The sequence below is a fragment of the Lathyrus oleraceus genome, chromosome 5, assembly GCF_024323335.1.
Source record: "Lathyrus oleraceus cultivar Zhongwan6 chromosome 5, CAAS_Psat_ZW6_1.0, whole genome shotgun sequence".
NCBI classification, from domain to species: Eukaryota; Viridiplantae; Streptophyta; class Magnoliopsida; order Fabales; family Fabaceae; genus Lathyrus; species Lathyrus oleraceus.
The window spans coordinates 6,106,780-6,134,218 of record NC_066583.1 but is presented as its reverse complement, the minus strand read 5'-3'; the positions used below and the strand labels follow the sequence as shown (position 1 = coordinate 6,134,218).

Sequence of the window (27,439 nt, the reverse complement as noted above, 5' to 3'; positions counted from 1 at the left end):
ATGATTAAAAAATCGAATTCATTAACCCAAACCCATAATTTACAAATATAAAACTCAGATACTCAAAATCATCCTACAAATCAAAATTTGTCACAGAAAATAATTTATTATTAGTTTTTCTGTGTCGCCGATGCTCACGTCATTTCTCTTGTTGCTTGAATATTTCCATAACACGAACTAGAGAAACCAATGTCAAGTTGTTAGTGTCAGATTTCAGACCCCTTGACGAATTTTTTATTATAGAACAAGAGTATCTAAAAACAATAATCTCAAAAATAAAAATGAAAATTAATTAAAATAAGTGTTATTGAGAATTAAATCTACTATTTTCAAAATTAGTTACATATTTAGTTATAAGATATACTCCCTCTGTTTTTTATTATAAGTCGTTTTTGACTTTTCACACGTATTAAGAAATATAATATTGATGGTATAAAAAAGAGAAATTATGAAGAATTTTACAAAATTATCTTTCATTAATGGTATTGGAAAAACAAATTGACATAATTAAAAAGAGAGAGAATAATAAATATTTAAGGGTATAATAGGAAAATAACATTAATGATTTATTGATATAATAAAATGACTTACATTGTTGTACAAAATATTTTCCCAAACAACTTTTAATAAAAAAACGGTGGAAGTATACATTAATATAGGTTCTTAAAGTATAATAAACTTATGGGTTAATACCTTTTGGGGTCTCGTAAAATGTCCTAAGGATAAATTTGGTCACATAATTTTATGAAGGATCATTTAAGTTCCTCAATTATTTAAAATGTATGACATTTTTGCTTATGGTATAAATAGTCGGTCACATCCAATAATGTGTCTATGTGACAATTATGTAATTTTATTTTGTTATCATAGAAACCCTTGTGTATGCCCCCATAAAAAATGATTAAAAAAATCGAATTCATTAACCCAAACCCATAATTTACAAATATAAAACTCAGATACTCAAAACCATCCCTACAAATCAAAATTGTCACAGAAAATAATTTATTATTAGTTTTTCTGTGTCGCCGATGCTCACGTCATTTCTCTTGTTGCTTGAATATTTCCATAACACGAACTAGAGAAACCAATGTCAAGTTGTTAGTGTCAGATTTCAGACCCCTTACGGTGGGAAACAATACGTAGCCAAATTTAAAGAAAAATAAGTTTTTGTGAGGTATTCTGGCAACATATGGCCGTGGTTATATTGCTTTGAAGGATGTCTGCGATGGGAGACCAGAAAACTTAATGGTTTATTTTTCATTTTAATGTTGTATCCAATTTAGTTTGTGAAGCTAATCATTGGTATTGAGGACTTGTTTGAAAAGGGAAGGCGAAATCTTCATATATGATAATAGATAAATGTTCCATTTTTGTTTATGGATAGAGAGAGAACTGAAATGAGTTTCTAACCTATACATAATATAAAAACCCCACTTTTAAATCTCAAACAACATGATTTTGTGTATGGAGGTGGGAGAAGTGGTTAATGGGTTTAACTTCTAGATGGACATAATGGTAGTTGCCATTTCATTTTGTTTAATAAATATTATATGATAATGAGAAATTTCAAACTATCTGTATATTTTATGACGCATAATTTGAATTTAATATTTAAATTCCAAAATATATCTTATAGTGACCAATTTGTTCGTCACTAAATCACTCACTGAAGTGTCAATGTCACTCAATACTTACTTGGATGCCAATGAGACGTATTTAATAATGATTAAGGAAAATGAAATAAATGAAAAAAAATATGGTTTCGCTTGTAAATTTAAGGTATTATTGTGATCCTTATTAAGTTATTAACCTAAAACAAATAAAGCTAGAAAAGAGAGGACACATTTTTTTTCCCATTTCAAAAATAAGTATGATTTTTAACAAAATTAATTTTTAAATTAATTAAACTTGCAAATTAGAGGAACAAACTCTATAGAATTTGGGCAATATGTAGTCAATATGTCCGAGTGGTTAAGGAGATAGACTTGAAATCTATTTGGCTTCGCCCGCACAGGTTCGAACCCTGCTGTTGACGAATTTTTATTATAGAACAAGAGTATCTAAAAACAATAATCTCAAAAATAAAAATGAAAATTAATTAAAATAAGTGTTATTGAGAATTAAATCTACTATTTTCAAAATTAGTTACATATTTAGTTATAAGATATACTCCCTCTGTTTTTTATTATAAGTCGTTTTTGACTTTTCACACGTATTAAGAAAATAATATTGATGGTATAAAAAAAGAGAATTATGAAGAATTTTACAAAATTATCTTTCATTAATGGTATTGGAAAAACAAATTGACATAATTAAAAAGAGAGAGAACAATAAATATTAAGGGTATAATAGGAAAAATAACATTAATGATTTATTGATATAATAAAATGACTTACATTGTTGTACAAAATATTTTCCCAAAACAACTTTTAATAAAAAACGGTGGAAGTATACATTAATATAGGTTCTTTAAAGTATAATAAACTATGGGTTAATACCTTTTGGGGTCTCGTAAAATGTCCTAAGGATAAATTTTGGTCACATAATTTTATGAAGGATCATTTAAGTTCCTCAATTATTTAAAATGTATGACATTTTTGCTTATGGTATAAATAGTCGGTCACATCCAATAATGTGTCTATGTGACAATTATGTAATTTATTTTGTTATCATAGAAACCCTTGTGTATGCCCCCATAAAAAATGATTAAAAAAATCGAATTCATTAACCCAAACCATAATTTACAAATATAAAACTCAGATACTCAAAATCATCCCTACAAATCAAAATTTGTCACAGAAAATAATTTATTATTAGTTTTTCTGTGTCGCCGATGCTCACGTCATTTCTCTGGTGCTTGAATATTTCCATAACACGAACTAGAGAAACCAATGTCAAGTTGTTAGTGTCAGATTTCAGACCCCTTGACGAATTTTTATTATAGAACAAGAGTATCTAAAAACAATAATCTCAAAAATAAAAATGAAAATTAATTAAAATAAGTGTTATTGAGAATTAAATCTACTATTTTTCAAATTAGTTACATATTTAGTTATAAGATATACTCCCTCTGTTTTTTATTATAAGTCGTTTTTGACTTTTCACACGTATTAAGAAATATAATATTGATGGTAAAAAAAGAGAAATTATGAAGAATTTTACAAAATTATCTTTCATTAATGGTATTGGAAAAACAAATTGACATAATTAAAAAGAGAGAGAATAATAAATATTTAAGGGTATAATAGGAAAAATAACATTAATGATTTATTGATATAATAAAATGACTTACATTGTTGTACAAAATATTTTCCCAAAACAACTTTTAATAAAAAACGGTGGAAGTATACATTAATATAGGTTCTTTAAAGTATAATAAACTTATGGGTTAATACCTTTTGGGGTCTCGTAAAATGTCCTAAGGATAAATTTTGGTCACATAATTTTATGAAGGATCATTTAAGTTCCTCAATTATTTAAAATGTATGACATTTTTGCTTATGGTATAAATAGTCGGTCACATCCAATAATGTGTCTATGTGACAATTATGTAATTTTATTTTGTTATCATAGAAACCCTTGTGTATGCCCCCATAAAAAATGATTAAAAAAATCGAATTCATTAACCCAAACCCATAATTTACAAATATAAAACTCAGATACTCAAAACCATCCCTACAAATCAAAATTTGTCACAGAAAATAATTTATTATTAGTTTTTCTGTGTCGCCGATGCTCACGTCATTTCTCTTGTTGCTTGAATATTTCCATAACACGAACTAGAGAAACCAATGTCAAGTTGTTAGTGTCAGATTTCAGACCCCTTTACGGTGGGAAACAATACGTAGCCAAATTTAAAGAAAAATAAGTTTTTTGTGAGGTATTCTGGCAACATATGGCCGTGGTTATATTGCTTTGAAGGATGTCTGCGATGGGAGACCAGAAAACTTAATTGGTTTATTTTTCCATTTTAATGTTGTTTCCAATTTAGTTTGTGAAGCTAATCATTGGTTATTGAGGACTTGTTTGAAAAGGGAAGGCGAAATCTTCATATATGATAATAGATAAATGTTCCATTTTTTGTTTATGGATAGAGAGAGAACTGAAATGAGTTTCTAACCTATACATAATATAAAACACCCCACTTTTAAATCTCAAACAACATGATTTTGTGTATGGAGGTGGGAGAAGTGGTTAATGGGTTTAACTTCTAGATGGACATAATGGTAGTTGCCATTTCATTTTGTTTAATAAATATTATATGATAATGAGAAATTTCAAACTATCTGTATATTTTATGACGCATAATTTGAATTTAATATTTAAATTCCAAAATATATCTTATAGTGACCAATTTGTTCGTCACTAAATCACTCACTGAAGTGTCAATGTCACTCAATACTTACTTGGATGCCAATGAGACGTATTTAATAATGATTAAGGAAAATGAAATAAATGAAAAAAAATATGGTTTGGCTTGTAAATTTAAGGTATTATTGTGATCCTTATTAAGTTATTAACCTAAAACAAATAAAGCTAGAAAAGAGAGGACACATTTTTTTTCCATTTCAAAAATAAGTATGATTTTTAACAAAATTAATTTTTAAATTTAATTAAACTTGCAAATTAGAGGAACAAACTCTATAGAATTTGGGCAAACATGTAGTCAATATGTCCGAGTGGTTAAGGAGATAGACTTGAAATCTATTGGGCTTCGCCCGCGCAGGTTTGAACCCTGCTGTTGACGAATTTTTTATTATAGAACAAGAGTATCTAAAAACAATAATCTCAAAAATAAAAATGAAAATTAATTAAAATAAGTTTTATTGAGAATTAAATCTACTATTTTTCAAAATTAGTTACATATTTAGTTATAAGATATACTCCCTCTGTTTTTTATTATAAGTCGTTTTTGACTTTTCACACGCATTAAGAAATATAATATTTATGGTATAAAAAAGAGAAATTATGAAGAATTTTACAAAATTATCTTTCATTAATGGTATTGGAAAAACAAATTGACATAATTAAAAAGAGAGAGAATAATAAATATTTAAGGGTATAATAGGAAAAATAACATTAATGATTTATTGATATAATAAAATGACTTACATTGTTGTACAAAATATTTTCCCAAACAACTTTTAATAAAAAACGGTGGAAGTATACATTAATATAGTTTCTTTGAAGTATAATAAACTTATGGGTTAATACCTTTTGGGGTCTCGTAAAATGTCCTAAGGATAAATTTTGGTCACATAATTTTATGAAGGATCATTTAAGTTCCTCAATTATTTAAAATGTATGACATTTTTGCTTATGGTATAAATAGTCGGTCACATCCAATAATGTGTCTATGTGACAATTATGTAATTTTATTTTGTTATCATAGAAACCCTTGTGTATGCCCCCATAAAAAATGATTAAAAAAATCGAATTCATTAACCCAAACCCATAATTTACAAATATAAAACTCAGATACTCAAAATCATCCCTACAAATCAAAATTTGTCACAGAAAATAATTTATTATTAGTTTTTCTGTGTCGCCGATGCTCACGTCATTTCTCTTGTTGCTTGAATATTTCCATAACACGAACTAGAGAAACCAATGTCAAGTTGTTAGTGTCAGATTTCAGACCCCTTTACGATGGGAAACAATACGTAGCCAAATTTAAAGAAAAATAAGTTTTTTGTGAGGTATTGTGGCAACATATGGCCGTGGTTATATTGCTTTGAAGGATGTCTGCGATGGGAGACCAGAATACTTAATTGGTTTATTTTTCCATTTTAATGTTGTTTCCAATTTAGTTTGTGAAGCTAATCATTGGTTATTGAGGACTTGTTTGAAAAGGGAAGGCGAAATCTTCATATATGATAATAGATAAATGTTCCATTTTTTGTTTATGGATAGAGAGAGAACTGAAATGAGTTTCTAACCTATACATAATATAAAGCACCCCACTTTTAAATCTCAAACAACATGATTTTGTGTATGGAGGTGGGAGAAGTGGTTAATGGGTTAACTTCTAGATGGACATAATGGTAGTTGCCATTTCATTTTGTTTAATAAATATTATATGATAATGAGAAATTTCAAACTATCTGTATATTTTATGACGCATAATTTGAATTTAATATTTAAATTCCAAAATATATCTTATAGTGACCAATTTGTTCGTCACTAAATCACTCACTGAAGTGTCAATGTCACTCAATACTTACTTGGATGCCAATGAGACGTATTTAATAATGATTAAGGAAAATGAAATAAATGAAAAAAAATATGGTTTAGCTTGTAAATTTAAGGTATTATTGTGATCCTTATTAAGTTATTAACCTAAAACAAATAAAGCTAGAAAAGAGAGGACACATTTTTTTTCTCCATTTCAAAATAAGTATGATTTTTTAACAAATTAATTTTTAAATTTAATTAAACTTGCAAATTAGAGGAACAAACTCTATAGAATTTGGGCAAACATGTAGTCAATATGTCCGAGTGGTTAAGGAGATAGACTTGAAATCTATTGGGCTTCGCCCGCGCAGGTTCGAACCCTGCTGTTGACGAATTTTTTATTATAGAACAAGAGTATCTAAAAACAATAATCTCAAAAATAAAAATGAAAATTAATTAAAATAAGTTTTATTGAGAATTAAATCTACTATTTTTCAAAATTAGTTACATATTTAGTTATAAGATATACTCCCTCTGTTTTTTATTATAAGTCGTTTTTGACTTTTCACACGTATTAAGAAATATAATATTGATGGTATAAAAAGAGAAATTATGAAGAATTTTACAAAATTATCTTTCATTAATGGTATTGGAAAAACAAATTGACATAATAAAAAGAGAGAGAATAATAAATATTTAAGGGTATAATAGGAAAAATAACATTAATGATTTATTGATATAATAAAATGACTTACATTGTTGTACAAAATATTTTCCCAAAACAACTTTTAATAAAAAACGGTGGAAGTATACATTAATATAGTTTCTTTGAAGTATAATAAACTTATGGGTTAATACCTTTTGGGGTCTCGTAAAATGTCCTAAGGATAAATTTTGGTCACATAATTTTATGAAGGATCATTTAAGTTCCTCAATTATTTAAAATGTATGACATTTTTGCTTATGGTATAAATAGTCGGTCACATCCAATAATGTGTCTATGTGACAATTATGTAATTTTATTTTGTTATCATAGAAACCCTTGTGTATGCCCCCATAAAAAATGATTAAAAAAATCGAATTCATTAACCCAAACCCATAATTTACAAATATAAAACTCAGATACTCAAAACCATCCCTACAAATCAAAATTTGTCACAGAAAATAATTTATTATTAGTTTTTCTGTGTCGCCGATGCTCACGTCATTTCTCTTGTTGCTTGAATATTTCCATAACACGAACTAGAGAAACCAATGTCAAGTTGTTAGTGTCAGATTTCAGACCCCTTTACGATGGGAAACAATACGTAGCCAAATTTAAAGAAAAATAAGTTTTTTGTGAGGTATTCTGGCAACATATGGCCGTGGTTATATTGCTTTGAAGGATGTCTGCGATGGGAGACCAGAATACTTAATTGGTTTATTTTTCCATTTTAATGTTGTTTCCAATTTAGTTTGTGAAGCTAATCATTGGTTATTGAGGACTTGTTTGAAAAGGGAAGGCGAAATCTTCATATATGATAATAGATAAATGTTCCATTTTTTGTTTATGGATAGAGAGAGAACTGAAATGAGTTTCTAACCTATACATAATATAAAGCACCCCACTTTTAAATCTCAAACAACATGATTTTGTGTATGGAGGTGGGAGAAGTGGTTAATGGGTTTAACTTCTAGATGGACATAATGGTAGTTGCCATTTCATTTTGTTTAATAAATATTATATGATAATGAGAAATTTCAAACTATCTGTATATTTTATGACGCATAATTTGAATTTAATATTTAAATTCCAAAATATATCTTATAGTGACCAATTTGTTCGTCACTAAATCACTCACTGAAGTGTCAATGTCACTCAATACTTACTTGGATGCCAATGAGACGTATTTAATAATGATTAAGGAAAATGAAATAAATGAAAAAAAATATGGTTTAGCTTGTAAATTTAAGGTATTATTGTGATCCTTATTAAGTTATTAACCTAAAACAAATAAAGCTAGAAAAGAGAGGACACATTTTTTTTCTCCATTTCAAAAATAAGTATGATTTTTTAACAAAATTAATTTTTAAATTTAATTAAACTTGCAAATTAGAGGAACAAACTCTATAGAATTTGGGCAAACATGTAGTCAATATGTCCGAGTGGTTAAGGAGATAGACTTGAAATCTATTGGGCTTCGCCCGCGCAGGTTCGAACCCTGCTGTTGACGAATTTTTTATTATAGAACAAGAGTATCTAAAAACAATAATCTCAAAAATAAAAATGAAAATTAATTAAAATAAGTTTTATTGAGAATTAAATCTACTATTTTTCAAAATTAGTTACATATTTAGTTATAAGATATACTCCTCTGTTTTTTATTATAAGTCGTTTTTGACTTTTCACACGTATTAAGAAATATAATATTGATGGTATAAAAAGAGAAATTATGAAGAATTTTACAAAATTATCTTTCATTAATGGTATTGGAAAAACAAATTGACATAATTAAAAAGAGAGAGAATAATAAATATTTAAGGGTATAATAGGAAAAATAACATTAATGATTTATTGATATAATAAAATGACTTACATTGTTGTACAAAATATTTTCCCAAAACAACTTTTAATAAAAAACGGTGGAAGTATACATTAATATAGTTTCTTTGAAGTATAATAAACTTATGGGTTAATACCTTTTGGGGTCTCGTAAAATGTCCTAAGGATAAATTTTGGTCACATAATTTTATGAAGGATCATTTAAGTTCCTCAATTATTTAAAATGTATGACATTTTTGCTTATGGTATAAATAGTCGGTCACATCCAATAATGTGTCTATGTGACAATTATGTAATTTTATTTTGTTATCATAGAAACCCTTGTGTATGCCCCCATAAAAAATGATTAAAAAAATCGAATTCATTAACCCAAACCCATAATTTACAAATATAAAACTCAGATACTCAAAATCATCCCTACAAATCAAAATTTGTCACAGAAAATAATTTATTATTAGTTTTTCTGTGTCGCCGATGCTCACGTCATTTCTCTTGTTGCTTGAATATTTCCATAACACGAACTAGAGAAACCAATGTCAAGTTGTTAGTGTCAGATTTCAGACCCCTTTACGATGGGAAACAATACGTAGCCAAATTTAAAGAAAAATAAGTTTTTTGTGAGGTATTCTGGCAACATATGGCCGTGGTTATATTGCTTTGAAGGATGTCTGCGATGGGAGACCAGAATACTTAATTGGTTTATTTTTCCATTTTAATGTTGTTTCCAATTTAGTTTGTGAAGCTAATCATTGGTTATTGAGGACTTGTTTGAAAAGGGAAGGCGAAATCTTCATATATGATAATAGATAAATGTTCCATTTTTTGTTTATGGATAGAGAGAGAACTGAAATGAGTTTCTAACCTATACATAATATAAAGCACCCCACTTTTAAATCTCAAACAACATGATTTTGTGTATGGAGGTGGGAGAAGTGGTTAATGGGTTTAACTTCTAGATGGACATAATGGTAGTTGCCATTTCATTTTGTTTAATAAATATTATATGATAATGAGAAATTTCAAACTATCTGTATATTTTATGACGCATAATTTGAATTTAATATTTAAATTCCAAAATATATCTTATAGTGACCAATTTGTTCGTCACTAAATCACTCACTGAAGTGTCAATGTCACTCAATACTTACTTGGATGCCAATGAGACGTATTTAATAATGATTAAGGAAAATGAAATAAATGAAAAAAATAAGGTTTAGCTTGTAAATTTAAGGTATTATTGTGATCCTTATTAAGTTATTAACCTAAAACAAATAAAGCTAGAAAAGAGAGGACACATTTTTTTTCTCCATTTCAAAAATAAGTATGATTTTTTAACAAAATTAATTTTTAAATTTAATTAAACTTGCAAATTAGAGGAACAAACTCTATAGAATTTGGGCAAACATGTAGTCAATATGTCCGAGTGGTTAAGGAGATAGACTTGAAATCTATTGGGCTTCGCCCGCACAGGTTCGAACCCTGCTGTTGACGAATTTTTTATTATAGAACAAGAGTATCTAAAAACAATAATCTCAAAAATAAAAATGAAAATTAATTAAAATAAGTTTTATTGAGAATTAAATCTACTATTTTTCAAAATTAGTTACATATTTAGTTATAAGATATACTCCCTCTGTTTTTTATTATAAGTCGTTTTTGACTTTTCACACGTATTAAGAAATATAATATTGATGGTATAAAAAAGAGAAATTATGAAGAATTTTACAAAATTATCTTTCATTAATGGTATTGGAAAAACAAATTGACATAATTAAAAAGAGAGAGAATAATAAATATTTAAGGGTATAATAGGAAAAATAACATTAATGATTTATTGATATAATAAAATGACTTACATTGTTGTACAAAATATTTTCCCAAAACAACTTTTAATAAAAAACGGTGGAAGTATACATTAATATAGTTTCTTTGAAGTATAATAAACTTATGGGTTAATACCTTTTGGGGTCTCGTAAAATGTCCTAAGGATAAATTTTGGTCACATAATTTTATGAAGGATCATTTAAGTTCCTCAATTATTTAAAATGTATGACATTTTTGCTTATGGTATAAATAGTCGGTCACATCCAATAATGTGTCTATGTGACAATTATGTAATTTTATTTTGTTATCATAGAAACCCTTGTGTATGCCCCCATAAAAAATGATTAAAAAAATCGAATTCATTAACCCAAACCCATAATTTACAAATATAAAACTCAGATACTCAAAATCATCCCTACAAATCAAAATTTGTCACAGAAAATAATTTATTATTAGTTTTTCTGTGTCGCCGATGCTCACGTCATTTCTCTTGTTGCTTGAATATTTCCATAACACGAACTAGAGAAACCAATGTCAAGTTGTTAGTGTCAGATTTCAGACCCCTTTACGATGGGAAACAATACGTAGCCAAATTTAAAGAAAAATAAGTTTTTTGTGAGGTATTCTGGCAACATATGGCCGTGGTTATATTGCTTTGAAGGATGTCTGCGATGGGAGACCAGAATACTTAATTGGTTTATTTTTCCATTTTAATGTTGTTTCCAATTTAGTTTGTGAAGCTAATCATTGGTTATTGAGGACTTGTTTGAAAAGGGAAGGCGAAATCTTCATATATGATAATAGATAAATGTTCCATTTTTTGTTTATGGATAGAGAGAGAACTGAAATGAGTTTCTAACCTATACATAATATAAAGCACCCCACTTTTAAATCTCAAACAACATGATTTTGTGTATGGAGGTGGGAGAAGTGGTTAATGGGTTTAACTTCTAGATGGACATAATGGTAGTTGCCATTTCATTTTGTTTAATAAATATTATATGATAATGAGAAATTTCAAACTATCTGTATATTTTATGACGCATAATTTGAATTTAATATTTAAATTCCAAAATATATCTTATAGTGACCAATTTGTTCGTCACTAAATCACTCACTGAAGTGTCAATGTCACTCAATACTTACTTGGATGCCAATGAGACGTATTTAATAATGATTAAGGAAAATGAAATAAATGAAAAAAAATATGGTTTAGCTTGTAAATTTAAGGTATTATTGTGATCCTTATTAAGTTATTAACCTAAAACAAATAAAGCTAGAAAAGAGAGGACACATTTTTTTTCTCCATTTCAAAAATAAGTATGATTTTTTAACAAAATTAATTTTTAAATTTAATTAAACTTGCAAATTAGAGGAACAAACTCTATAGAATTTGGGCAAACATGTAGTCAATATGTCCGAGTGGTTAAGGAGATAGACTTGAAATCTATTGGGCTTCGCCCGCGCAGGTTCGAACCCTGCTGTTGACGAATTTTTTATTATAGAACAAGAGTATCTAAAAACAATAATCTCAAAAATAAAAATGAAAATTAATTAAAATAAGTTTTATTGAGAATTAAATCTACTATTTTTCAAAATTAGTTACATATTTAGTTATAAGATATACTCACTCTGTTTTTTATTATAAGTCGTTTTTGACTTTTCACACGTATTAAGAAATATAATATTGATGGTATAAAAAAGAGAAATTATGAAGAATTTTACAAAATTATCTTTCATTAATGGTATTGGAAAAACAAATTGACATAATTAAAAAGAGAGAGAATAATAAATATTTAAGGGTATAATAGGAAAAATAACATTAATGATTTATTGATATAATAAAATGACTTACATTGTTGTACAAAATATTTTCCCAAAACAACTTTTAATAAAAAACGGTGGAAGTATACATTAATATAGTTTCTTTGAAGTATAATAAACTTATGGGTTAATACCTTTTGGGGTCTCGTAAAATGTCCTAAGGATAAATTTTGGTCACATAATTTTATGAAGGATCATTTAAGTTCCTCAATTATTTAAAATGTATGACATTTTTGCTTATGGTATAAATAGTCGGTCACATCCAATAATGTGTCTATGTGACAATTATGTAATTTTATTTTGTTATCATAGAAACCCTTGTGTATGCCCCCATAAAAAATGATTAAAAAAATCGAATTCATTAACCCAAACCCATAATTTACAAATATAAAACTCAGATACTCAAAATCATCCCTACAAATCAAAATTTGTCACAGAAAATAATTTATTATTAGTTTTTCTGTGTCGCCGATGCTCACGTCATTTCTCTTGTTGCTTGAATATTTCCATAACACGAACTAGAGAAACCAATGTCAAGTTGTTAGTGTCAGATTTCAGACCCCTTTACGATGGGAAACAATACGTAGCCAAATTTAAAGAAAAATAAGTTTTTTGTGAGGTATTCTGGCAACATATGGCCGTGGTTATATTGCTTTGAAGGATGTCTGCGATGGGAGACCAGAATACTTAATTGGTTTATTTTTCCATTTTAATGTTGTTTCCAATTTAGTTTGTGAAGCTAATCATTGGTTATTGAGGACTTGTTTGAAAAGGGAAGGCGAAATCTTCATATATGATAATAGATAAATGTTCCATTTTTTGTTTATGGATAGAGAGAGAACTGAAATGAGTTTCTAACCTATACATAATATAAAGCACCCCACTTTTAAATCTCAAACAACATGATTTTGTGTATGGAGGTGGGAGAAGTGGTTAATGGGTTTAACTTCTAGATGGACATAATGGTAGTTGCCATTTCATTTTGTTTAATAAATATTATATGATAATGAGAAATTTCAAACTATCTGTATATTTTATGACGCATAATTTGAATTTAATATTTAAATTCCAAAATATATCTTATAGTGACCAATTTGTTCGTCACTAAATCACTCACTGAAGTGTCAATGTCACTCAATACTTACTTGGATGCCAATGAGACGTATTTAATAATGATTAAGGAAAATGAAATAAATGAAAAAAAATATGGTTTAGCTTGTAAATTTAAGGTATTATTGTGATCCTTATTAAGTTATTAACCTAAAACAAATAAAGCTAGAAAAGAGAGGACACATTTTTTTCTCCATTTCAAAAATAAGTATGATTTTTTAACAAAATTAATTTTTAAATTTAATTAAACTTGCAAATTAGAGGAACAAACTCTATAGAATTTGGGCAAACATGTAGTCAATATGTCCGAGTGGTTAAGGAGATAGACTTGAAATCTATTGGGCTTCGCCCGCGCAGGTTCGAACCCTGCTGTTGACGAATTTTTTATTATAGAACAAGAGTATCTAAAAACAATAATCTCAAAAATAAAAATGAAAATTAATTAAAATAAGTTTTATTGAGAATTAAATCTACTATTTTTCAAAATTAGTTACATATTTAGTTATAAGATATACTCACTCTGTTTTTTATTATAAGTCGTTTTTGACTTTTCACACGTATTAAGAAATATAATATTGATGGTATAAAAAAGAGAAATTATGAAGAATTTTACAAAATTATCTTTCATTAATGGTATTGGAAAAACAAATTGACATAATTAAAAAGAGAGAGAATAATAAATATTTAAGGGTATAATAGGAAAAATAACATTAATGATTTATTGATATAATAAAATGACTTACATTGTTGTACAAAATATTTTCCCAAAACAACTTTTAATAAAAAACGGTGGAAGTATACATTAATATAGTTTCTTTGAAGTATAATAAACTTATGGGTTAATACCTTTTGGGGTCTCGTAAAATGTCCTAAGGATAAATTTTGGTCACATAATTTTATGAAGGATCATTTAAGTTCCTCAATTATTTAAAATGTATGACATTTTTGCTTATTATATAAATAGTCGGTCACATCCAATAATGTGTCTATGTGACAATTATGTAATTTTATTTTGTTATCATAGAAACCCTTGTGTATGCCCCCATAAAAAATGATTAAAAAAATCGAATTCATTAACCCAAACCCATAATTTACAAATATAAAACTCAGATACTCAAAATCATCCCTACAAATCAAAATTTGTCACAGAAAATAATTTATTATTAGTTTTTCTGTGTCGCCGATGCTCACGTCATTTCTCTTGTTGCTTGAATATTTCCATAACACGAACTAGAGAAACCAATGTCAAGTTGTTAGTGTCAGATTTCAGACCCCTTTACGATGGGAAACAATACGTAGCCAAATTTAAAGAAAAATAAGTTTTTTGTGAGGTATTCTGGCAACATATGGCCGTGGTTATATTGCTTTGAAGGATGTCTGCGATGGGAGACCAGAATACTTAATTGGTTTATTTTTCCATTTTAATGTTGTTTCCAATTTAGTTTGTGAAGCTAATCATTGGTTATTGAGGACTTGTTTGAAAAGGGAAGGCGAAATCTTCATATATGATAATAGATAAATGTTCCATTTTTTGTTTATGGATAGAGAGAGAACTGAAATGAGTTTCTAACCTATACATAATATAAAGCACCCCACTTTTAAATCTCAAACAACATGATTTTGTGTATGGAGGTGGGAGAAGTGGTTAATGGGTTTAACTTCTAGATGGACATAATGGTAGTTGCCATTTCATTTTGTTTAATAAATATTATATGATAATGAGAAATTTCAAACTATCTGTATATTTTATGACGCATAATTTGAATTTAATATTTAAATTCCAAAATATATCTTATAGTGACCAATTTGTTCGTCACTAAATCACTCACTGAAGTGTCAATGTCACTCAATACTTACTTGGATGCCAATGAGACGTATTTAATAATGATTAAGGAAAATGAAATAAATGAAAAAAAATATGGTTTAGCTTGTAAATTTAAGGTATTATTGTGATCCTTATTAAGTTATTAACCTAAAACAAATAAAGCTAGAAAAGAGAGGACACATTTTTTTTCTCCATTTCAAAAATAAGTATGATTTTTTAACAAAATTAATTTTTAAATTTAATTAAACTTGCAAATTAGAGGAACAAACTCTATAGAATTTGGGCAAACATGTAGTCAATATGTCCGAGTGGTTAAGGAGATAGACTTGAAATCTATTGGGCTTCGCCCGCGCAGGTTCGAACCCTGCTGTTGACGAATTTTTTATTATAGAACAAGAGTATCTAAAAACAATAATCTCAAAAATAAAAATGAAAATTAATTAAAATAAGTTTTATTGAGAATTAAATCTACTATTTTTCAAAATTAGTTACATATTTAGTTATAAGATATACTCACTCTGTTTTTTATTATAAGTCGTTTTTGACTTTTCACACGTATTAAGAAATATAATATTGATGGTATAAAAAAGAGAAATTATGAAGAATTTTACAAAATTATCTTTCATTAATGGTATTGGAAAAACAAATTGACATAATTAAAAAGAGAGAGAATAATAAATATTTAAGGGTATAATAGGAAAAATAACATTAATGATTTATTGATATAATAAAATGACTTACATTGTTGTACAAAATATTTTCCCAAAACAACTTTTAATAAAAAACGGTGGAAGTATACATTAATATAGTTTCTTTGAAGTATAATAAACTTATGGGTTAATACCTTTTGGGGTCTCGTAAAATGTCCTAAGGATAAATTTTGGTCACATAATTTTATGAAGGATCATTTAAGTTCCTCAATTATTTAAAATGTATGACATTTTTGCTTATGGTATAAATAGTCGGTCACATCCAATAATGTGTCTATGTGACAATTATGTAATTTTATTTTGTTATCATAGAAACCCTTGTGTATGCCCCCATAAAAAATGATTAAAAAAATCGAATTCATTAACCCAAACCCATAATTTACAAATATAAAACTCAGATACTCAAAATCATCCCTACAAATCAAAATTTGTCACAGAAAATAATTTATTATTAGTTTTTCTGTGTCGCCGATGCTCACGTCATTTCTCTTGTTGCTTGAATATTTCCATAACACGAACTAGAGAAACCAATGTCAAGTTGTTAGTGTCAGATTTCAGACCCCTTTACGATGGGAAACAATACGTAGCCAAATTTAAAGAAAAATAAGTTTTTTGTGAGGTATTCTGGCAACATATGGCCGTGGTTATATTGCTTTGAAGGATGTCTGCGATGGGAGACCAGAATACTTAATTGGTTTATTTTTCCATTTTAATGTTGTTTCCAATTTAGTTTGTGAAGCTAATCATTGGTTATTGAGGACTTGTTTGAAAAGGGAAGGCGAAATCTTCATATATGATAATAGATAAATGTTCCATTTTTTGTTTATGGATAGAGAGAGAACTGAAATGAGTTTCTAACCTATACATAATATAAAGCACCCCACTTTTAAATCTCAAACAACATGATTTTGTGTATGGAGGTGGGAGAAGTGGTTAATGGGTTTAACTTCTAGATGGACATAATGGTAGTTGCCATTTCATTTTGTTTAATAAATATTATATGATAATGAGAAATTTCAAACTATCTGTATATTTTATGACGCATAATTTGAATTTAATATTTAAATTCCAAAATATATCTTATAGTGACCAATTTGTTCGTCACTAAATCACTCACTGAAGTGTCAATGTCACTCAATACTTACTTGGATGCCAATGAGACGTATTTAATAATGATTAAGGAAAATGAAATAAATGAAAAAAAATATGGTTTAGCTTGTAAATTTAAGGTATTATTGTGATCCTTATTAAGTTATTAACCTAAAACAAATAAAGCTAGAAAAGAGAGGACACATTTTTTTTCTCCATTTCAAAAATAAGTATGATTTTTTAACAAAATTAATTTTTAAATTTAATTAAACTTGCAAATTAGAGGAACAAACTCTATAGAATTTGGGCAAACATGTAGTCAATATGTCCGAGTGGTTAAGGAGATAGACTTGAAATCTATTGGGCTTCGCCCGCGCAGGTTCGAACCCTGCTGTTGACGAATTTTTTATTATAGAACAAGAGTATCTAAAAACAATAATCTCAAAAATAAAAATGAAAATTAATTAAAATAAGTTTTATTGAGAATTAAATCTACTATTTTTCAAAATTAGTTACATATTTAGTTATAAGATATACTCACTCTGTTTTTATTATAAGTCGTTTTTGACTTTTCACACGTATTAAGAAATATAATATTGATGGTATAAAAAAGAGAAATTATGAAGAATTTTACAAAATTATCTTTCATTAATGGTATTGGAAAAACAAATTGACATAATTAAAAAGAGAGAGAATAATAAATATTTAAGGGTATAATAGGAAAAATAACATTAATGATTTATTGATATAATAAAATGACTTACATTGTTGTACAAAATATTTTCCCAAAACAACTTTTAATAAAAAACGGTGGAAGTATACATTAATATAGTTTCTTTGAAGTATAATAAACTTATGGGTTAATACCTTTTGGGGTCTCGTAAAATGTCCTAAGGATAAATTTTGGTCACATAATTTTATGAAGGATCATTTAAGTTCCTCAATTATTTAAAATGTATGACATTTTTGCTTATGGTATAAATAGTCGGTCACATCCAATAATGTGTCTATGTGACAATTATGTAATTTTATTTTGTTATCATAGAAACCCTTGTGTATGCCCCCATAAAAAATGATTAAAAAAATCGAATTCATTAACCCAAACCCATAATTTACAAATATAAAACTCAGATACTCAAAATCATCCCTACAAATCAAAATTTGTCACAGAAAATAATTTATTATTAGTTTTTCTGTGTCGCCGATGCTCACGTCATTTCTCTTGTTGCTTGAATATTTCCATAACACGAACTAGAGAAACCAATGTCAAGTTGTTAGTGTCAGATTTCAGACCCCTTTACGATGGGAAACAATACGTAGCCAAATTTAAAGAAAAATAAGTTTTTTGTGAGGTATTCTGGCAACATATGGCCGTGGTTATATTGCTTTGAAGGATGTCTGCGATGGGAGACCAGAATACTTAATTGGTTTATTTTTCCATTTTAATGTTGTTTCCAATTTAGTTTGTGAAGCTAATCATTGGTTATTGAGGACTTGTTTGAAAAGGGAAGGCGAAATCTTCATATATGATAATAGATAAATGTTCCATTTTTTGTTTATGGATAGAGAGAGAACTGAAATGAGTTTCTAACCTATACATAATATAAAGCACCCCACTTTTAAATCTCAAACAACATGATTTTGTGTATGGAGGTGGGAGAAGTGGTTAATGGGTTTAACTTCTAGATGGACATAATGGTAGTTGCCATTTCATTTTGTTTAATAAATATTATATGATAATGAGAAATTTCAAACTATCTGTATATTTTATGACGCATAATTTGAATTTAATATTTAAATTCCAAAATATATCTTATAGTGACCAATTTGTTCGTCACTAAATCACTCACTGAAGTGTCAATGTCACTCAATACTTACTTGGATGCCAATGAGACGTATTTAATAATGATTAAGGAAAATGAAATAAATGAAAAAAAATATGGTTTAGCTTGTAAATTTAAGGTATTATTGTGATCCTTATTAAGTTATTAACCTAAAACAAATAAAGCTAGAAAAGAGAGGACACATTTTTTTTCTCCATTTCAAAAATAAGTATGATTTTTTAACAAAATTAATTTTTAAATTTAATTAAACTTGCAAATTAGAGGAACAAACTCTATAGAATTTGGGCAAACATGTAGTCAATATGTCCGAGTGGTTAAGGAGATAGACTTGAAATCTATTGGGCTTCGCCCGCGCAGGTTCGAACCCTGCTGTTGACGAATTTTTTATTATAGAACAAGAGTATCTAAAAACAATAATCTCAAAAATAAAAATGAAAATTAATTAAAATAAGTTTTATTGAGAATTAAATCTACTATTTTTCAAAATTAGTTACATATTTAGTTATAAGATATACTCACTCTGTTTTTTATTATAAGTCGTTTTTGACTTTTCACACGTATTAAGAAATATAATATTGATGGTATAAAAAAGAGAAATTATGAAGAATTTTACAAAATTATCTTTCATTAATGGTATTGGAAAAACAAATTGACATAATTAAAAAGAGAGAGAATAATAAATATTTAAGGGTATAATAGGAAAAATAACATTAATGATTTATTGATATAATAAAATGACTTACATTGTTGTACAAAATATTTTCCCAAAACAACTTTTAATAAAAAACGGTGGAAGTATACATTAATATAGTTTCTTTGAAGTATAATAAACTTATGGGTTAATACCTTTTGGGGTCTCGTAAAATGTCCTAAGGATAAATTTTGGTCACATAATTTTATGAAGGATCATTTAAGTTCCTCAATTATTTAAAATGTATGACATTTTTGCTTATGGTATAAATAGTCGGTCACATCCAATAATGTGTCTATGTGACAATTATGTAATTTTATTTTGTTATCATAGAAACCCTTGTGTATGCCCCCATAAAAAATGATTAAAAAATCGAATTCATTAACCCAAACCCATAATTTACAAATATAAAACTCAGATACTCAAAATCATCCCTACAAATCAAAATTTGTCACAGAAAATAATTTATTATTAGTTTTTCTGTGTCGCCGATGCTCACGTCATTTCTCTTGTTGCTTGAATATTTCCATAACACGAACTAGAGAAACCAATGTCAAGTTGTTAGTGTCAGATTTCAGACCCCTTTACGATGGGAAACAATACGTAGCCAAATTTAAAGAAAAATAAGTTTTTTGTGAGGTATTCTGGCAACATATGGCCGTGGTTATATTGCTTTGAAGGATGTCTGCGATGGGAGACCAGAATACTTAATTGGTTTATTTTTCCATTTTAATGTTGTTTCCAATTTAGTTTGTGAAGCTAATCATTGGTTATTGAGGACTTGTTTGAAAAGGGAAGGCGAAATCTTCATATATGATAATAGATAAATGTTCCATTTTTTGTTTATGGATAGAGAGAGAACTGAAATGAGTTTCTAACCTATACATAATATAAAGCACCCCACTTTTAAATCTCAAACAACATGATTTTGTGTATGGAGGTGGGAGAAGTGGTTAATGGGTTTAACTTCTAGATGGACATAATGGTAGTTGCCATTTCATTTTGTTTAATAAATATTATATGATAATGAGAAATTTCAAACTATCTGTATATTTTATGACGCATAATTTGAATTTAATATTTAAATTCCAAAATATATCTTATAGTGACCAATTTGTTCGTCACTAAATCACTCACTGAAGTGTCAATGTCACTCAATACTTACTTGGATGCCAATGAGACGTATTTAATAATGATTAAGGAAAATGAAATAAATGAAAAAAAATATGGTTTAGCTTGTAAATTTAAGGTATTATTGTGATCCTTATTAAGTTATTAACCTAAAACAAATAAAGCTAGAAAAGAGAGGACACATTTTTTTTCTCCATTTCAAAAATAAGTATGATTTTTTAACAAAATTAATTTTTAAATTTAATTAAACTTGCAAATTAGAGGAACAAACTCTATAGAATTTGGGCAAACATGTAGTCAATATGTCCGAGTGGTTAAGGAGATAGACTTGAAATCTATTGGGCTTCGCCCGCGCAGGTTCGAACCCTGCTGTTGACGAATTTTTTATTATAGAACAAGAGTATCTAAAAACAATAATCTCAAAAATAAAAATGAAAATTAATTAAAATAAGTTTTATTGAGAATTAAATCTACTATTTTTCAAAATTAGTTACATATTTAGTTATAAGATATACTCACTCTGTTTTTTATTATAAGTCGTTTTTGACTTTTCACACGTATTAAGAAATATAATATTGATGGTATAAAAAAGAGAAATTATGAAGAATTTTACAAAATTATCTTTCATTAATGGTATTGGAAAAACAAATTGACATAATTAAAAAGAGAGAGAATAATAAATATTTAAGGGTATAATAGGAAAAATAACATTAATGATTTATTGATATAATAAAATGACTTACATTGTTGTACAAAATATTTTCCCAAAACAACTTTTAATAAAAAACGGTGGAAGTATACATTAATATAGTTTCTTTGAAGTATAATAAACTTATGGGTTAATACCTTTTGGGGTCTCGTAAAATGTCCTAAGGATAAATTTTGGTCACATAATTTTATGAAGGATCATTTAAGTTCCTCAATTATTTAAAATGTATGACATTTTTGCTTATGGTATAAATAGTCGGTCACATCCAATAATGTGTCTATGTGACAATTATGTAATTTTATTTTGTTATCATAGAAACCCTTGTGTATGCCCCCATAAAAAATGATTAAAAAAATCGAATTCATTAACCCAAACCCATAATTTACAAATATAAAACTCAGATACTCAAAATCATCCCTACAAATCAAAATTTGTCACAGAAAATAATTTATTATTAGTTTTTCTGTGTCGCCGATGCTCACGTCATTTCTCTTGTTGCTTGAATATTTCCATAACACGAACTAGAGAAACCAATGTCAAGTTGTTAGTGTCAGATTTCAGACCCCTTTACGATGGGAAACAATACGTAGCCAAATTTAAAGAAAAATAAGTTTTTTGTGAGGTATTCTGGCAACATATGGCCGTGGTTATATTGCTTTGAAGGATGTCTGCGATGGGAGACCAGAATACTTAATTGGTTTATTTTTCCATTTTAATGTTGTTTCCAATTTAGTTTGTGAAGCTAATCATTGGTTATTGAGGACTTGTTTGAAAAGGGAAGGCGAAATCTTCATATATGATAATAGATAAATGTTCCATTTTTTGTTTATGGATAGAGAGAGAACTGAAATGAGTTTCTAACCTATACATAATATAAAGCACCCCACTTTTAAATCTCAAACAACATGATTTTGTGTATGGAGGTGGGAGAAGTGGTTAATGGGTTTAACTTCTAGATGGACATAATGGTAGTTGCCATTTCATTTTGTTTAATAAATATTATATGATAATGAGAAATTTCAAACTATCTGTATATTTTATGACGCATAATTTGAATTTAATATTTAAATTCCAAAATATATCTTATAGTGACCAATTTGTTCGTCACTAAATCACTCACTGAAGTGTCAATGTCACTCAATACTTACTTGGATGCCAATGAGACGTATTTAATAATGATTAAGGAAAATGAAATAAATGAAAAAAAATATGGTTTAGCTTGTAAATTTAAGGTATTATTGTGATCCTTATTAAGTTATTAACCTAAAACAAATAAAGCTAGAAAAGAGAGGACACATTTTTTTTCTCCATTTCAAAAATAAGTATGATTTTTTAACAAAATTAATTTTTAAATTTAATTAAACTTGCAAATTAGAGGAACAAACTCTATAGAATTTGGGCAAACATGTAGTCAATATGTCCGAGTGGTTAAGGAGATAGACTTGAAATCTATTGGGCTTCGCCCGCGCAGGTTCGAACCCTGCTGTTGACGAATTTTTTATTATAGAACAAGAGTATCTAAAAACAATAATCTCAAAAATAAAAATGAAAATTAATTAAAATAAGTTTTATTGAGAATTAAATCTACTATTTTTCAAAATTAGTTACATATTTAGTTATAAGATATACTCCCTCTGTTTTTTATTATAAGTCGTTTTTGACTTTTCACACGTATTAAGAAATATAATATTTATGGTATAAAAAAGAGAAATTATGAAGAATTTTACAAAATTATCTTTCATTAATGGTATTGGAAAAACAAATTGACATAATTAAAAAGAGAGAATAATAAATATTTAAGGGTATAATAGGAAAAATAACATTAATGATTTATTGATATAATAAAATGACTTACATTGTTGTACAAAATATTTTCCCAAAACAACTTTTAATAAAAAACGGTGGAAGTATACATTAATATAGTTTCTTTGAAGTATAATAAACTTATGGGTTAATACCTTTTGGGGTCTCGTAAAATGTCCTAAGGATAAATTTTGGTCACATAATTTTATGAAGGATCATTTAAGTTCCTCAATTATTTAAAATGTATGACATTTTTGCTTATGGTATAAATAGTCGGTCACATCCAATAATGTGTCTATGTGACAATTATGTAATTTTATTTTGTTATCATAGAAACCCTTGTGTATGCCCCCATAAAAAATGATTAAAAAAATCGAATTCATTAACCCAAACCCATAATTTACAAATATAAAACTCAGATACTCAAAATCATCCCTACAAATCAAAATTTGTCACAGAAAATAATTTATTATTAGTTTTTCTGTGTCGCCGATGCTCACGTCATTTCTCTTGTTGCTTGAATATTTCCATAACACGAACTAGAGAAACCAATGTCAAGTTGTTAGTGTCAGATTTCAGACCCCTTTACGATGGGAAACAATACGTAGCCAAATTTAAAGAAAAATAAGTTTTTGTGAGGTATTCTGGCAACATATGGCCGTGGTTATATTGCTTTGAAGGATGTCTGCGATGGGAGACCAGAATACTTAATTGGTTTATTTTTCCATTTTAATGTTGTTTCCAATTTAGTTTGTGAAGCTAATCATTGGTTATTGAGGACTTGTTTGAAAAGGGAAGGCGAAATCTTCATATATGATAATAGATAAATGTTCCATTTTTTGTTTATGGATAGAGAGAGAACTGAAATGAGTTTCTAACCTATACATAATATAAAGCACCCCACTTTTAAATCTCAAACAACATGATTTTGTGTATGGAGGTGGGAGAAGTGGTTAATGGGTTTAACTTCTAGATGGACATAATGGTAGTTGCCATTTCATTTTGTTTAATAAATATTATATGATAATGAGAAATTTCAAACTATCTGTATATTTTATGACGCATAATTTGAATTTAATATTTAAATTCCAAAATATATCTTATAGTGACCAATTTGTTCGTCACTAAATCACTCACTGAAGTGTCAATGTCACTCAATACTTACTTGGATGCCAATGAGACGTATTTAATAATGATTAAGGAAAATGAAAAAATGAAAAAAAATATGGTTTAGCTTGTAAATTTAAGGTATTATTGTGATCCTTATTAAGTTATTAACCTAAAACAAATAAAGCTAGAAAAGAGAGGACACATTTTTTTTCTCCATTTCAAAAATAAGTATGATTTTTTAACAAAATTAATTTTTAAATTTAATTAAACTTGCAAATTAGAGGAACAAACTCTATAGAATTTGGGCAAACATGTAGTCAATATGTCCGAGTGGTTAAGGAGATAGACTTGAAATCTATTGGGCTTCGCCCGCGCAGGTTCGAACCCTGCTGTTGACGAATTTTTTATTATAGAACAAGAGTATCTAAAAACAATAATCTCAAAAATAAAAATGAAAATTAATTAAAATAAGTTTTATTGAGAATTAAATCTACTATTTTTCAAAATTAGTTACATATTTAGTTATAAGATATACTCCCTCTGTTTTTTATTATAAGTCGTTTTTGACTTTTCACACGTATTAAGAAATATAATATTTATGGTATAAAAAAGAGAAATTATGAAGAATTTTACAAAATTATCTTTCATTAATGGTATTGGAAAAACAAATTGACATAATTAAAAAGAGAGAGAATAATAAATATTTAAGGGTATAATAGGAAAAATAACATTAATGATTTATTGATATAATAAAATGACTTACATTGTTGTACAAAATATTTTCCCAAAACAACTTTTAATAAAAAACGGTGGAAGTATACATTAATATAGTTTCTTTGAAGTATAATAAACTTATGGGTTAATACCTTTTGGGGTCTCGTAAAATGTCCTAAGGATAAATTTTGGTCACATAATTTTATGAAGGATCATTTAAGTTCCTCAATTATTTAAAATGTATGACATTTTTGCTTATGGTATAAATAGTCGGTCACATCCAATAATGTGTCTATGTGACAATTATGTAATTTTATTTTGTTATCATAGAAACCCTTGTGTATGCCCCCATAAAAAATGATTAAAAAAATCGAATTCATTAACCCAAACCCATAATTTACAAATATAAAACTCAGATACTCAAAATCATCCCTACAAATCAAAATTTGTCACAGAAAATAATTTATTATTAGTTTTTCTGTGTCGCCGATGCTCACGTCATTTCTCTTGTTGCTTGAATATTTCCATAACACGAACTAGAGAAACCAATGTCAAGTTGTTAGTGTCAGATTTCAGACCCCTTTACGATGGGAAACAATACGTAGCCAAATTTAAAGAAAAATAAGTTTTTTGTGAGGTATTCTGGCAACATATGGCCGTGGTTATATTGCTTTGAAGGATGTCTGCGATGGGAGACCAGAATACTTAATTGGTTTATTTTTCCATTTTAATGTTGTTTCCAATTTAGTTTGTGAAGCTAATCATTGGTTATTGAGGACTTGTTTGAAAAGGGAAGGCGAAATCTTCATATATGATAATAGATAAATGTTCCATTTTTGTTTATGGATAGAGAGAGAACTGAAATGAGTTTCTAACCTATACATAATATAAAGCACCCCACTTTTAAATCTCAAACAACATGATTTTGTGTATGGAGGTGGGAGAAGTGGTTAATGGGTTTAACTTCTAGATGGACATAATGGTAGTTGCCATTTCATTTTGTTTAATAAATATTATATGATAATGAGAAATTTCAAACTATCTGTATATTTTATGACGCATAATTTGAATTTAATATTTAAATTCCAAAATATATCTTATAGTGACCAATTTGTTCGTCACTAAATCACTCATTGAAGTGTCAATGTCACTCAATACTTACTTGGTTGCCAATGAGACGTATTTAATAATGATTAAGGAAAATGGAAAAAAATAAAAAAAATATGGTTTAGCTTGTAAATTAAAGGTATTATTGTGATCCTTATTAAGTTATTAACCTAAAACAAATAAAGCTAGAAAACAGATGACACATTTTTTTTCTCCATTTCAAAAATAAGTATGATTTTTTCACAAAATTAATTTTTAAATTTAATTAAACTTGCAAATTAGAGGAACAAACTCTATAGAATTTGGGCAAGCATGTAGTCAATATGTCAGAGTGTTTAAGGAGATAGACTTGAAATCTATTGGGCTACGCCCGCGCAGGTTCGAACCCTGCTGTTGACGAATTTTTTATTATAGAACAAGAGTATCTAAAAACAATAATCTCAAAAATAAAAATGAAAATTAATTAAAATAAGTTTTATTGAGAATTAAATCTACTATTTTTCAAAATTAGTTACATATTTTCCCAAAACAACTTTTAATAAAAAACGGTGGTAATATACATTAATATAGGTTCTTTAAAGTATAATAAACTTATGGGTTAATACCTTTTGGGGTCTCGTAAAATGTCCTAAGGATAAATTTTGGTCACATAATTTTATGAAGGATCATTTAAGTTCCTCAATTATTTAAAATGTATGACATTTTTGCTTATGGTATAAATAGTCGGTCACATCCAATAATGTGTCTATGTGACAATTATGTAATTTTATTTTGTTATCATAGAAACCCTTGTGTATGCCCCCATAAAAAATGATAAAAAAATCGAATTCATTAACCCAAACCCATAATTTACAAATATAAAACTCAGATACTCAAAATCATCCCTACAAATCAAAATTTGTCACAGAAAATAATTTATTATTAGTTTTTCTGTGTCGCCGATGCTCACGTCATTTCTCTTGTTGCTTGAATATTTCCATAACACGAACTAGAGAAACCAATGTCAAGTTGTTAGTGTCAGATTTCAGACCCCTTTACGATGGGAAACAATACGTAGCCAAATTTAAAGAAAAATAAGTTTTGTGTGAGGTATTGTGGCAACATATGGCCGTGGTTATATTGCTTTGAAGGATGTCTGCGATGGGAGACCAGAATACTTAATTGGTTTATTATTCCATTTTAATGTTGTTTCCAATTTAGTTTGTGAAGCTAATCATTGGTTATTGAGGACT

At 27.6% G+C, this 27,439-nt stretch overlaps 14 non-coding genes across 14 annotated transcripts; all 14 read left to right on the top strand.

The window, feature by feature from the left end:
• The first annotated feature begins 1,953 nt into the window (after positions 1-1,953).
• On the top strand, positions 1,954-2,035 carry TRNAS-UGA (transfer RNA serine (anticodon UGA)). The gene has a single exon. It is a non-coding gene; the product is annotated as a tRNA-Ser (tRNA).
• A 2,630-nt stretch (positions 2,036-4,665) lies between these two features.
• On the top strand, positions 4,666-4,747 carry TRNAS-UGA (transfer RNA serine (anticodon UGA)). The gene has a single exon. It is a non-coding gene; the product is annotated as a tRNA-Ser (tRNA).
• Positions 4,748-6,484: 1,737 nt separating this feature from the next.
• TRNAS-UGA (transfer RNA serine (anticodon UGA)) lies at positions 6,485-6,566 on the top strand. The gene has a single exon. It is a non-coding gene; the product is annotated as a tRNA-Ser (tRNA).
• A 1,739-nt stretch (positions 6,567-8,305) lies between these two features.
• On the top strand, positions 8,306-8,387 carry TRNAS-UGA (transfer RNA serine (anticodon UGA)). The gene has a single exon. It is a non-coding gene; the product is annotated as a tRNA-Ser (tRNA).
• A 1,738-nt stretch (positions 8,388-10,125) lies between these two features.
• TRNAS-UGA (transfer RNA serine (anticodon UGA)) lies at positions 10,126-10,207 on the top strand. Its single transcript has one exon. It is a non-coding gene; the product is annotated as a tRNA-Ser (tRNA).
• A 1,741-nt stretch (positions 10,208-11,948) lies between these two features.
• TRNAS-UGA (transfer RNA serine (anticodon UGA)) lies at positions 11,949-12,030 on the top strand. Its single transcript has one exon. It is a non-coding gene; the product is annotated as a tRNA-Ser (tRNA).
• A 1,740-nt stretch (positions 12,031-13,770) lies between these two features.
• Positions 13,771-13,852, top strand: TRNAS-UGA (transfer RNA serine (anticodon UGA)). The gene has a single exon. It is a non-coding gene; the product is annotated as a tRNA-Ser (tRNA).
• Positions 13,853-15,593: 1,741 nt separating this feature from the next.
• On the top strand, positions 15,594-15,675 carry TRNAS-UGA (transfer RNA serine (anticodon UGA)). The gene has a single exon. It is a non-coding gene; the product is annotated as a tRNA-Ser (tRNA).
• Positions 15,676-17,416: 1,741 nt separating this feature from the next.
• On the top strand, positions 17,417-17,498 carry TRNAS-UGA (transfer RNA serine (anticodon UGA)). Its single transcript has one exon. It is a non-coding gene; the product is annotated as a tRNA-Ser (tRNA).
• Positions 17,499-19,238: 1,740 nt separating this feature from the next.
• Positions 19,239-19,320, top strand: TRNAS-UGA (transfer RNA serine (anticodon UGA)). The gene has a single exon. It is a non-coding gene; the product is annotated as a tRNA-Ser (tRNA).
• A 1,740-nt stretch (positions 19,321-21,060) lies between these two features.
• Positions 21,061-21,142, top strand: TRNAS-UGA (transfer RNA serine (anticodon UGA)). Its single transcript has one exon. It is a non-coding gene; the product is annotated as a tRNA-Ser (tRNA).
• Positions 21,143-22,883: 1,741 nt separating this feature from the next.
• On the top strand, positions 22,884-22,965 carry TRNAS-UGA (transfer RNA serine (anticodon UGA)). Its single transcript has one exon. It is a non-coding gene; the product is annotated as a tRNA-Ser (tRNA).
• Positions 22,966-24,702: 1,737 nt separating this feature from the next.
• TRNAS-UGA (transfer RNA serine (anticodon UGA)) lies at positions 24,703-24,784 on the top strand. The gene has a single exon. It is a non-coding gene; the product is annotated as a tRNA-Ser (tRNA).
• Positions 24,785-26,524: 1,740 nt separating this feature from the next.
• On the top strand, positions 26,525-26,606 carry TRNAS-UGA (transfer RNA serine (anticodon UGA)). Its single transcript has one exon. It is a non-coding gene; the product is annotated as a tRNA-Ser (tRNA).
• Positions 26,607-27,439: the final 833 nt, after the last annotated feature.